The 12,964-nt window shown below is 44.3% G+C and overlaps 1 protein-coding gene across 4 annotated transcripts in view; it reads left to right on the forward strand.

The window, feature by feature from the left end:
- SEC23A (SEC23 homolog A, COPII component) overlaps positions 1-12,964 on the forward strand; it is an 891,592-nt gene that overhangs the window by 274,807 nt on the left and 603,821 nt on the right. The window lies entirely within an intron of this gene.

Below are 12,964 nucleotides of genomic sequence, written 5' to 3' on the forward strand. Positions count from 1 at the left end.
ATAAAGCATGCTTGAATCTGCTGTCTTTTCAATCTACAGAGAAATGGATTGCAGCACCATACAATGTAATAAGGACCCTTGGTGTTACCCCTTATGTGAAAGGTCCTTCTGTATCCCCTGGTCTTTCATGTAGATTTTAAAATTTGTAACATCTTGTCTGAAGCAGTGCCTTGTATTAGAAAGCTTTACAACTGAATACCACTCTTGTCCAGCATAGGAGCATCATGCAACCTAGTTCTTTTCTAGACCTACATTGCATTCTGTTTGATCTATTAGTAGATATTAACATACTTATTGACAAACTGAACATATCGTTTCTTACCTGTTCTCAATAGGCAGTGTTAAAATATGTTCAAATAGGGCATCATAGTGAGAGAAGATCCCGTCTTTTCTAAATATTTTTGTTCCCTTGTTTTATAAAGTGGTCTTTCTCTACCATAGTATCTTAACTGATATTCTTGAACATTAATTAGCTTTGCCACGTGCAGGTTTATGTAACACTTTACAAAAGAAAGCACATTTGTGATGGATACTTCTAACCACAGATTCCTCAGTCTGTGAATATTCCCCAGGCGTCAGACTGGATCTGGAAACTTTAAAGCAGTAATTCTGTTGTTTCAAATTATACATTTGGGGAGAGTGAGGGTCTGGCCAGAGCTCACAATGGCAGCTTACCTTTGGGACTCTTGTATGCAGCTTCAACTTTACACTTCCCACTGTGCCTTCAAGTACTGAGTGTCTGGAATCCGGTAGCAGGTGCGTCATGTGGACCCCAGTCACCATTAAATTCCTGAGGAACGACTTCTGAAAGCTTCAGTGTGGTGTCCCTTCTACTTAGCAAGATGAATTCGAGCGCTGTGCTTTGCACATGTACAGGGCAGTGCAGTTTGTGGCAAACATAAACCTGATAGCTGATTTAGGAAGGAGGTCTATTTTCTGCTTAAAAAACCTGAGAGCCAATAGGACTGTGCTGGGTATCCAAGAACACTCCTTCCCGTTTCTAGAGCACGTATATGTATCTGACTTAAGTATAACTTGCAAACACCATAGATTTTGTCGGTCATCAGTGATGTAATATGTGAGGTCATAAACAGTGCATCATAGTGATGGCAGGTAGACCTTGGTCAGCCATGTTTAATTGATGAATGACTTTTTTCTTGGTTTCATAACTTAGAACTCCACTTTAGCCTTTTTTATTCCTGAACTCTTACCGTACTCGTACCCATCTTTGAACCATTTATCCCTCCCCATCCCTGAACCCTAAACGCCCATATTACCCCTTACCAGCCCGAACCTCAAAAATCCTTACTACTACTTACCCCAATTCAACCTTGAACCCTAAAAACTCCTTATTACCCCTTGCCACTACCCATTCCTGAACCATAGAAATCTTTCAAAATCTGACCACTAAAAGTTATTACCCATTACCTCTATACATCCCTGAAACAAAAAAACGCCACCCAGCCCGTTCCTGAACACTAAAAAATCCTTATCCCTCCCTTCCTTGCACCTAGAAAACCCCTCACCCACCCTGAACCCCAAAACCCTTACTACCCCTTACCCATCCCAGAATCCTAAAACTCTTTACTCCCTCTTACCCCACCCAACCCTGAACTCTAAAAACGTCTTACCTCAACCTATTCCTGAACTCTAAACCCTCACCTCTACTCAACCTTGAGCTCTAAAACTTCCTTACTACCCCTTACAGCTATCAAACGCTGAACCCTAAAAATCTCTTACTACCACTTACCCATGCTCAACCCTGAACCCTAAAAACCCATCTTCCAAACCATATGTGAACCCTAAAAAGCCCTAACTACCCCTACTGAAACCTAAATCCTAAAATCCCTTAGCCCTCCCCATAACTGAACCCTAAGAGACCCTTACCCTACCCATCCCTGAACCCTAAAAACGTATTACCACTTACCCAGCTCTGTACCACCAACCCCCTTATTGCCACATAGCCCTATTTAACCTTGAAAACCCCTTATTACTACCTTGCCCCTCTCCATCCCTGAACCCCAAAAACCCCTTATTACTCCTACTCCTCCCTAAACATAAAAAACCTTTTCCCTCCCCATCCTTGAACGCTAAAACCCTTACTACCAGGTAACCAGCCCTGAACCCTACAAACTCCTTACCCCCCCCATCCCTGAAACCTAATGTTAAAAATTGTCACTCATGTTGGCACAAGTATGCATCCTGTCCATGTAGGGACCACACTCCTAAGTAGGGTAAGTCAGTTACACACCATAAATTATCCCGTGCTCACCCGCTGGTAGCTTAAAGAACAAATGATGGACAGAATGCTGAACAAATCAAACATTCACCCCCAGTCCCAATTCTGGGTTGAGGAGTGATACCCTGAAGCCAGTTTCATGATGCCTGTTTCCGGTCCAGGGAGGACCTGGCCTGGATGTTCTGGCTGGGCTGTGCCCATGGGGAGCAGGGTCAAGACTGATTTGCATATGGCTGGGCCCAAACTGGGGTGCCGTGGTGGCCAAAACAATGAGGAATTAACCCAGATCTGTGACTGGGGGGTGAATTTTTGATTTGTTCAGCATTCTGTCAATCATTTGTTCTTTTTCCTTTTGTCAACATATAAGTGGAAAGGGTTTGCCCAGACGTGGGTCCCGTGCTCACTGTACCCCTGGATTCAAGCTAACCTGGCTGATATGGGGTGAAAAAACAAAACCAATCCCGGGATGCTTGTTTCAGGTCCAGGGAGGACCTGGCCTGGCTGTTCTGGATGGACTCTTCCCTTGAGGAGAAGGGTGAAGACTGATTTGCATATGGCTGGGTTCAAACTGGGGTGGTGTGGTGATAAACAAAATGATGGATTGAACTCAGACCTGTGACTGGGGTGAATGTTTGATTTGTTTGGCATTCCATTCATCATTTGTTCTTTTTACCCTCTGGTAGTTCGGCTCTGCGCAGGCATGCCTAACTTAGGATGCAATGTTTAAAGTATTTGTGCAACACAAAACACAGTACCCTATAAAAACACCACAGAAAGACGCTGATCAGACTGCCTGGGGAGAGGGCTACATGTTCCCCTCCCCCATACATCCAGCGGTGATCCTCGGAGTGGGGGGGGGGGTTGGTGGCTGGGGTCCCGGGTCCAAAAACAGCCATAGAAAAAAAAACGGGGGCCGCAGGGGATGGGGTTACTGGGGCAGAAATCGGCCTGGGGTTTGTGGTTAAATGCCTTCCTCCCAGGTTAGCTGTCTTTGGGGGAGTTGGCAAGGCAACCAGAAGACTACCCCCTCCGCGCATGGCTTTAGGCCGTGCGTGATGTGGAGTTGGTTGCTTGTAGGGGGTAGGATTAACGTGGTAATATTACTTTACATTAAAAAAAAAGTCGAAATTCACGGAAAAAACAAAGGCTACAGAGCCGTTGTAGTTCAGAAATACCATTAAAAACATAGAAATTCACTGAAGAAACCAAAGGTTGCAAGGACGTTATAGTTGGGAAATAGAATTAAAAAAGCCTTAGAAATGTACTAAAAAAAATAAAGGCTACTGGGGCGTTATAGTTCAGTATAGATTTTACACACAAAAAAACATTGAAATTCAGCAGTTCTAGTTATTTTCAGTAACTACAACCCGTGCCCTAAGGTAACTTAAACTCGCACCCTGGCCATGTTGATTATCCCAAATGTTATATCCGTCATGACATCTTCTATGACATCATTGATAATATCACTGCAATATTTGAAATTATTGATGAGCAATCTTAACCTAACTATAACGCCCATGTAACCTTTTTCGAGAATATCTATCTATGTATTATATAGTGTGTGTGTGTGTGTATTACCTACTGGCGGTCGCCAGTAGGTATATATAGTTAGGACCTAGTTTCCATAGGAAATCCGCAACATTCTATTGGGAATAACTTTGGCGCCAGTTGATGAATATTCGCAAATTTCTCAAAGAAGATGGCCCGCTCCTTCCCTGAAAGTTTTGGGGGGATTCGTCAAGTGGGGGCTGAGAAAATAGGGGGATCCCAAAACGTGTTTTCCCCATGTTATTTTCCATAGGACGATTAGACACGGCTACAGCCCGAACGGCTGAACGGAATTACAAGAAATTTGGCAAAATGGTAGAGTCTGATTCGCAGATTGCCCTTTTGTTTAAATGGTATAAATCCCTCCAGTAGTTGTTGAGAAAATCGAATTTGAAAAAATTTATAGATCTATAAGCGCGCACCGTGCGCTCACCGTGCGCGCACCCCGCGATTTTTCGAAAAAAGAACCCTGCCCCCTTTTTGAGTTCTACACGTTTGTTTTTCTGCTTTCCTGTGCCTCAGTCTACCGAGGCACAAGATGGCTGCCAACAATTTCTGTTTTGGAGTGCTGACAGACAGTGGCAGCCAATCAGCATGTCTTCCAGAGAAAGCTGCATGCTCATTGGCTGTCAACACTTCAAACCAGGAAGTGTTGGCATCCATCTTGTGCTCGGTAGACCGAGGCACAAGAAAGCAGAAAAACAAACATGTAGAACACAAAAAGGGGGCACACCCTGACCCCCTAGGCCTGCCCAGGTGGTCCCACAAGGACCCCCAAGGACCCAATTTTTTTTTTTTAAACCTGGTCTGTTTTTTTTTCAAATTACCCCCCGAGGGGACTAAATCGCGGGGGCATAGTGATAAAGAAGTGTGGGGGGTCCCCAATCCCCCCCCACACTGCCCTGGGGACCGCCGCCCCCCGGGGCAAAGCAACACAGCCCCCTGGCACATACTGGAGGCTCCTGGTGGGCTAGTTGGCCCCCAGGACCCCCAGTATGCAAGGGGAATTCGTTCCCGCTCTGCAAACGCGCAAGGGGCCTGCGTTGCAGAGAGGTGTAAAAAGGGGCATAGCCTCATCACACCTCTCTGCAATGCAGCCCCCTGGCGCATTCTGGAGGTTCCAGGTGGGCTAGTTGGCCCCCAGTATGCAAGGGGAATTAGTTCCCCCTCTGCAAACGCGCCAGAGGGCTGCATTGCAGAGAGGTGTGAAAACATTTTTTTTTAAATTTATATTAAAAATATGTAATGTCATTTAAAAAATAAAATATCTAAAAATAAATAATTTGAAATAATGTAGTAAATCAGTACAAAAAATATAACAATACATTTAGAAATTATCATTTACAAAACCATTGAAATTCACTGAAAAAAACATAGGTTTCAGCCACGTTATAGTTAGGAATTACCATTTAAAAAACCTTTGAAATTCACTGAAAAAACCATAGGTTTCAGCCATGTTAAAGTTAGGAATTAGCATTTAAAAAATCTTGCAAATTCACTGACAAAACCATAGGTTTCAGGCCTTATATAGTTAGGAATTAGCATTTAAAAAAACCTTTGAAATTCACTCAAAAAACTATAAGTTTTAGGGGGGTTATAGGTAGCTGGACATTTCACTCATACAAAACCATTGAAATTGCTCCTTTATAGTTAGTTGTACTAACTATATTTCGCGCACCCGCAATCCACTGCTGATCATGTCACATATTACATAATTCATGACATGGTCAGTGACATCACTGATGACATCTCAAATGACATCACTGATGACATCACTGATGACATTATCCAGTGCATGTGGTTTGCTTTGTTATTTAAATATGCATTATATATATAGCAATTTGCATTGAAGAATGAGTGGATATATAAAAAGAAATATTTGGATGGAGGATTTAGTAGCAGTGTAATTGACTGTTTACTTTAACAATTTATAGTGTCTCACTAAAGATAGTGAATAGTGACTAAACTGTGTGAATATCTGTATCACTTAGTCAGTTGTTGTGTAAAGTGGTTCTCCAGTTGGTTACTAGCTATGTGAAAGTCTATATTAGTTATTGATTAATTAATTGAGTATTTTTATGGGAGAGTGAATGTGTGTGTGGTTCGGTGGGGGGTGTGTGACTGCCCAAAGATGTGTGGATAGTTGATTCAGTAGATATATGAAGTTAAAACTACATGTTCTAACAGTTGTTTGGGTGAGTGCATATCTTTATGGGTGTGGTGATGAGCAAATATATTTCTCAATGGTACATGTCCAACAAACTAGAAAAATAAAAGGCAGTGTATGTTTCAGTTGTTGTATATAAATAAGTATACATAAGACTCAATGATTGTGTTAGTGACTATATGGATAACTGTATACTTGTAATAATGATTTTATAATACACTAAGTATGACTTACTATCTAAATGAATAGATGAACTGGTGTTTGTATAACTGTGTAGCTAATTAAATATGTAAGTATGATCCATTGTTTACATAAGTGAGTACCATAACTTCATATGTGAATAGGGTGTGTGCTGGTGTGTAATGTCGATATAGGTGTATAAGTATTCCGGCCTCTTATAGACCGCTCTCAATGCTCACGGTCGACTACAAAATCTTGAGCAGCATATTGGCTGCGCGGTTACTGGAACACATGTGCTCCCTGGTGCACGCCGACCAGGCGGGCTTCATCCCCAAACGCAACACAACGATGAATATTCGACGATTGTTCAGACTCCTGGAGGGAGAGCACGAGGATGCTCCCGACCCTATGATTCTCTCAATAGACCTGGAAAAGGCCTTCGACAGCCTAGAATGGATCTACCTCCACTGAGTTCTTGAGAGATTTGGGTTGGGTGAGGGATTCCTGAGATGGACCAGGGTGCTATACGCTTCGGCGGTGGCCAGAGTGAAGTCGGGCCCGCTGATATCTCGGCAATACCCAGTAGAACGGGGCACGAGACAAGGATGCTCGTTGTCCCCACTGTTATTTGCCCTAGCAATGGAGCCGCTGGCTATCTCGATCCGTACAGGAGCCCACTATAGGGGATTGCAGTCTTCGCTGGGCCCCCAATACATCTCCCTATATGCCGACGACCTGTTGCTTTTCCTCCAAGATGCTTGTGAGGCCCTGACGGGAGCAGACGCGGTGCTCACGTCTTTTGGGGAGGTGTCGGGACTTCAGGTGAACTGGGCTAAGACCTGTCTTTTTCCGATGCGCCATGATAGCCTCCAACCGGACATTCACAGAGATATCAGATGGGAACCGACTTGTTTTAAGTACCTGGGGGTGTATGTTTACCATCGCCCCGCTGACATCCTAGAAGGTAATATCTCCAGGGGCATTCGGGCACTAAAGGGTAGTATGTCCTTTTGGTCCACCCTACCCCTATCGGTAGCGGGGCGTATAGCACTACTAAAAATGGTGGCACTGCCCCGACTGTTGTACTACTTCCAAACGCTCCCGGTATGGATCCCCAGGTCTATTTTTCGGGGCCTAGATTCCATGATAGTGTCATTCCTATGGGGCTCTGGCCGCCGTAGGGTGGCGCTCCGGACCTTGCTGAGACCGAGGGTGGAGGGGGGATTAGCGGCGCCGGACTTTGAGACATATTATTTGGCGGCCCAGTTACAGTTCTATACCCAGGAAGTCGCGCGTGTGTTCCGAGGCCCAGAGGACCTGAGGGGCAATGGCACACCCAGACATGTCTTATCGTATATTGCGCTGCAACAGAAACTAGAGTTGAGACACCTCACTCAGGAGGACCGCACCATACGTTCCTGCTGGAACCGGGTACATCGTATACTGGGCAGACCGCGACCCTACGCCCCGGAGATCCCGCTGGGAATGCTTACTGCATTGCCCCATGGCGGAGACTGGTCTCGACTCAGTGTTTGGGAAGACATGGGGATACAGACGGTAGGTGACCTCTACGAGGATGGAGCGTTGATACCCTTCCAGGCCCTTTTGGACCGTTACGACATCCCAAGAGGCGACTTTTTGATACATGCGGCGGTCACTAGAGCGCTCCAGGCTCACTGGAGAACTGGTCATGAAGAACCACAACTATCAGCGGCATGCCAATATGTCATGATGTCCGCGGGAACAATTAAAGCAGTATCGTGCCTATACTCCAGAATGGTGGCAGAGAGATTGACCCCCCTGGCGGTCCTCAAAGTCAGATGGGAGACTGATATAGGTAAAGAAATTCCAGAGGCCACGTGGTCCCAGCTGCTGCTGAGGGTCTGGAAGGGGACGAGGAATGCACGATTCCAGTTAGTCCACTTCTATGTGTTACATAGAGCCTATTTGACCCCGCTGAAGTTACAGCAGTACTTTGGTCTGGAGACGGCAGCCTGCCCTAGATGTAGGGCAGCCGGGGCGGACCTTCTTCACATGCTGTGGTCCTGCTCTATGCTGACCGCTTATTGGTCAATCGTAGGAGACACGCTGACTGTGGTGACTGGGAGATCGTTACAGATGGAAGCAGCTGTGGGGATCCTACACTGGTTTCCGCATACCCCTAAAAATAAAATTACAAGTAAATTCATCGATTTGGGATTACTGTTAGCTAAACGGGAAATCACCAGACACTGGAAGGCGCGGGTTGGTCCGTCGGGCACTAAATTGCGCACTGAACTGCTTAAGTGGGCGGGGAGTGAGAGTACGCTGAGATTCCAGCAGGCGAGGCGACGACAAGATGAGCGAGCACTAGAGACGGCGCGAGCTTGGGAAACGATAGTGCAGGCCCTGCGCGACCATAACACTCATACTGACTCAGACAGTACAGAGGGGGACGGCCTAGATCCCAATAACGCACCATAATGGAACGGCGTCACCAAAGCAGACTCATGGCCACTTTATCATTTGATGAGCGACCACAAGATAATATACCGATGACGAGAGGGGTGGAGGGTGGGGGATAGAGGAAGTGGGATGTTTTCATTTATATCAAGCTCCAGAACAATGAGTCGTGCTGATCAACACTTTATTCCTCTGGGGGGTAAGTTAGGAGGAGGGAGGGTGGGTATTTTGTTTGGAGTGTTTTGATAAAGCGGATGGGATTTACGCTATTACCTGTGAAAGCTACGTGAATGGAGAGATACACACTGCAAGAGAATGGCACACGCTACCCGTCCCCCGGGTTGTGGGCTGAATGGCCGTGTATAGAGGTTGTGTGGATCCCACCCGCACTGGATTGTGATAAGATACAGTTGCCAACGTTGTAATTACTTTAACTTCCTGCAAATATATTTAAAAAAAAAAAAAATAGGTGTATAAGTATTTTTGATAGTGTTCTATTGTTCATTGACAGCATGTATGAGTGAATCTACAGATAAGTGATTAGATGTGTGTATACATCTAGGAATCTCTTAGTGGGTTTTTAGATACTTGTATTGCTGTGTCAATGGATTCAAATATGATACTCTGTATTTTACAAAGAGTGATGAAAGATTTTACTAGTGTATGAAAAGGTGTATGTGATTGTCACGTGGTTGATGTCATCAGTGATGTCATCAGTGATGTCATTTGAGATGTCATCAGTGATGTCACTGACCATGTCATGAATGATGTAATATGTGACATCATCAGCAGTGGATTGCGGGTGCGCAAAATATAGTTAGCACAACTAACTATATAGGAGCAATTTCAATGGTTTTGTATGAGTGAAATGTCCAGCTAACTATAACCCCCCTAAAACTTATAGTTTTTTGAGTGAATTTCAAAGGTTTTTTAAATGCTAATTCCTAACTATATAAGGCCTGAAACCTATGTTTTTTTCAGTGAATATATATATATATATATATATATATATACACACACACACGAGTGCTTACGTCAAATTGAAAAGAAAAAAAATAACTTACCTAGTGCTTATGCCAAATTGAAAAGAAATAACTTACCTACGTGGTAAAGTCCAACGCTGGAAAGTATCTAAAAATGGCCTGTGTGGGACTTTCCTGCATTGTAGCAGGATGACTAAACATAGAAGAAGGCAGACTAAGCCAAGAAGAAAGCTTATTTTATGAGTGAAATCCCAAACAATTACCCAGAGGAAATCCTGGCGCTGAAAATAACAATTTTGGAAAAGTCCTACTAATAGGAAGACAGGGAATTTTACTTTTTTGAAAAAATAAGTTATCAGGAGTCTCCTAATAAAAGTAAATCAGGAATAGCTCTGAGCTCAGAGGGCAATGAATTCCAGGGATTAGCAGCGGAGACCGAAAAAGCTCCCCACTACCCCCACCCCTGACAGAATTTAGAAAACTGTGGAACAGCTAATTAGAAGGCAGATTGAGATCTTAAAGAACTCGAGGAAACACAAGGCTTAAGCAAACGTTGCAAGTAAATGAAACAAGCAAAGCGGTGGTCTTATGACCCAGACCAGTGCTTAAAGCTTGCAACGGTTCTTGATTAAGAGCCAGTGTAAGCACTTTATCTGACCTGAATATGTGAATGTTTGCAGAGGCTAAGTATACAGCGGTAAGCCACATTCTGATTATGTTGCAGCCTTGCAAGGATTCGCAGATAACGCTAGTTACAGTTTTAGGAGAATTAGAGAATTCCCTGGACCAATGGCTTCCTGTTCATTTCTGGTAGAAAGGATAGAATATTTCTCAAGGTGCGCTGCGCAAAAAGGGATTTGGACAATAGTTTACTAACTTGACTTTAAAATCGTAAGTCTGACTCAAAAAATGTATTTTCCACAGTATCTGTAGGGGGTAGATGTGGTCCGTATTCTTCCTGCCACCAGCATGGGGACCTAGAAGATGTTATCGGAAAGGAAATGTCCAGTTTTGACTGCATTGAGGCAAATGGAATTGGTGGTCACGCAGATTATTAGCGAACTCAGGCAGTCTCTCAGCTTATGGGCATCCGCTTTATTGGAGCAATTCAGGCAGACAGTTTGCTGTAGAAATCATTTTCTCAGGAAGGGCACACCAGACATAGATCTGTTTTGAACTTCAAAAAACACAAAAAGCCAAAGCGTCTGATCCGGGTATCAATGCACAGTCTTCTTGGTAAATGCACAGTTTATTTTTGAACTGGTCAGGGATATGTACCTGTGCATGCCCATGATTCCTTAGATGCAAAAAGTAATCATTGAGTGCAGGATGCCAAGAATACAATTTCTCCTAGTTTTTCCCACTTAATGACAATGTCCAGGGCACGCATAAAAAAGTTTAGAAATTCACAAACTGAACAATGCAAAAAGGAAAGATACTCCACTATGAGGCAGATCAGTTGTTTCTAGCGCCATGGCTCCTGACACAGTGGCTAGATTTGATTTATTGCTCCTTAACACCCACGGTGTTTGGGAGCAGGTGGAGCGAGTCTTTCATAGTGTTGGTGCTCAAGTCACCAACATGACTGAATTCTTAGAAGACTAAAGGCAGCATGTGTAGATCACATTGATGGAGGGTGTCTGGTGTTGTGAAAATGGGAAGTGGCAGGTCCGGTGCTTGAATAGCCTGTTTAGTAGTGCTTAAAGTGAAGACAGCGAATCCTCGCTTGTGCTTTCGCATTTAATTTTGTAGTCTGCAGGGTTGAGGACATCTAGGATGTGTGGGCTAGGTTTCTGTGATGACAAATTAGTTTGTTAGATTATCCAGTATTGGGGTATCTTTCATAGATTCAAATGCCTGAATCATTCCCCGTCGTAGTAGTGGGAGTCCCACGGTTCATAAATAACAAAGTAGTAAGAAGTAAATAGTACCTTTCTATAGGCTATTATGGTAGCAACCATGTACTCTGTAGCCTATTAGTCTCCTTTACAATTAGGACCAAACTGAAAACTCAGCCAATCAGCACCCAGCACTATCTAGAACCATCCCAAGAGAGGCTGAGTGCCTCAGATTTTCACCGCTCTTCGTTGTGTAAGGGAGTCGCCCTGAGCTCTGCTCAGTTTTCTTCATATTCTCAGATAAGTCTCTTTTCGATTTCTTGAAGCAGAATGTCTAATAAAAAAGGGTTATTTAGAGCCTGTAAATCTTGTGGGAAGAAGAGGGTGCATGTGGACGATGCCCACAAAGATTGTATTTATTCTCTATCCCATCCATGAGACAAAGCAATGCAAGATTTGCAGCACGTTCTCAACAAAGACCTTGAGGGATAGGGAAGGAAGGCTTCTACTATGGCTAAAAAAAGAAGCAGTCTTCTTCTTCTGATGTGAACAAGCAACACGTCCTCTATGTCACACAAGAGGACCAGGTCGCCTGAGGGTCAGCCTGAAGATAGAAATAAACAATCAAAAGTCTCTCATCTGGCCAAGGAATCTCTTAAAAAGGAGAAGCAGCCCAAGGTCTCCTCAGAGGTTGGATCCCCTCAGACTACAGGAAAGTCAAAGGAAAGACCAGAGTCTTCTAGCCTTTCTAGAGGTAAAACTGGCCACAAGTCTTCTTCTGTCTCCGGTTCACCATCGACGCCTGTTTCCACTTCAACTACGACTACTATGACTCTCGTCGTCAAGATCGTCGACAGCGTTTACCACATTGACTGCGAGTTCAAGAGGTTCTATACCGTTGATGCTACCTTTGTCGACGACGACTGCACCGTCGAGAGTCAAGACCACATCCTCGACAAGCTTGTCAGTGAAGCTATCAAAGACGAAGACATCGACAATGACCGACGCTGAGACTGTCGATGACATCACCATCGCCGAGGACGACTAAACCATTGACGACTAAACCATTGACGACACCATCGTCGACGAAGAAACTGCTACCATCGTCGACGACACCGTCGTCGACTGGAGATGATCCAACGATTGCAATCCCACCGGCTGTGACAGTACCGTCGACTATTACTGGTTTCCCGTCGACTGCCCCATCGAAAAATTCTGTTTATTAAACAGGCAATAACACCGTTCCAACAGCCTGCGCCAGCTAAATTAAGGACACCAAAAATGTTTCCACAACCTCCCAGCCATCTTTTGGATGTTGAGGATTCTGATGAGGACGAAGGCCAGTTTCGAACCGGACATAGTCCTTCTGAACTAAACGTTAAATATCAGGAAGAGGACGATGAATATGACAATGACGAACAATATTACCGGCATTATTCTGCCCCTCCTGTTCAGTACCAACAATATTCTGAACATCCTAGGCATCAGCCTGCGCAATTTCCTTTGGTGTTAATTCTGGACCTTCAGAATATGTTGGCAGACTATAAAAGATGGTTCCTCCTCAAGA

This window comes from Lissotriton helveticus, chromosome 9 (assembly GCF_964261635.1).
Source record: "Lissotriton helveticus chromosome 9, aLisHel1.1, whole genome shotgun sequence".
Taxonomy (NCBI): Eukaryota; Metazoa; Chordata; class Amphibia; order Caudata; family Salamandridae; genus Lissotriton; species Lissotriton helveticus.